We start from the raw sequence: 330 nt of genomic DNA, 5'->3' as shown, positions 1-330 counted from the left end.
CTGAAGGGAAAAGGAAAAAAAAGAAAAGAAAAAAAAAAAAGACATGTTATAACCAAAGTGAGGCCATGAATGGTTTTTACCACGTGCTGCCATGTGGCAAGCGAGGCGCTGGGCAAAAGGGGAAGGGTTAGAAGCTGGGTGCCTAAAATTATGTCAATTTATCCCAACCTCTCTGGTTTGGCAGAAGAGGTTTGAAATCTTGCAGTAATTCCTGATCTGATTTGTGCCAGAAACAACAAAGAAATGGAATTTTGGCACCTTTGCTTTCAGAGCCATCGACTGACGAGATGTGGAAAGCAAAACATATTAAAAGTGAACAGCAGTGATAAC

The sequence above is a fragment of the Merops nubicus genome, unplaced genomic scaffold, assembly GCF_000691845.1.
Source record: "Merops nubicus isolate BGI_N331 unplaced genomic scaffold, ASM69184v1 scaffold9480, whole genome shotgun sequence".
NCBI lineage: Eukaryota > Metazoa > Chordata > Aves > Coraciiformes > Meropidae > Merops > Merops nubicus.
This window is presented reverse-complemented; position numbering follows the sequence as displayed.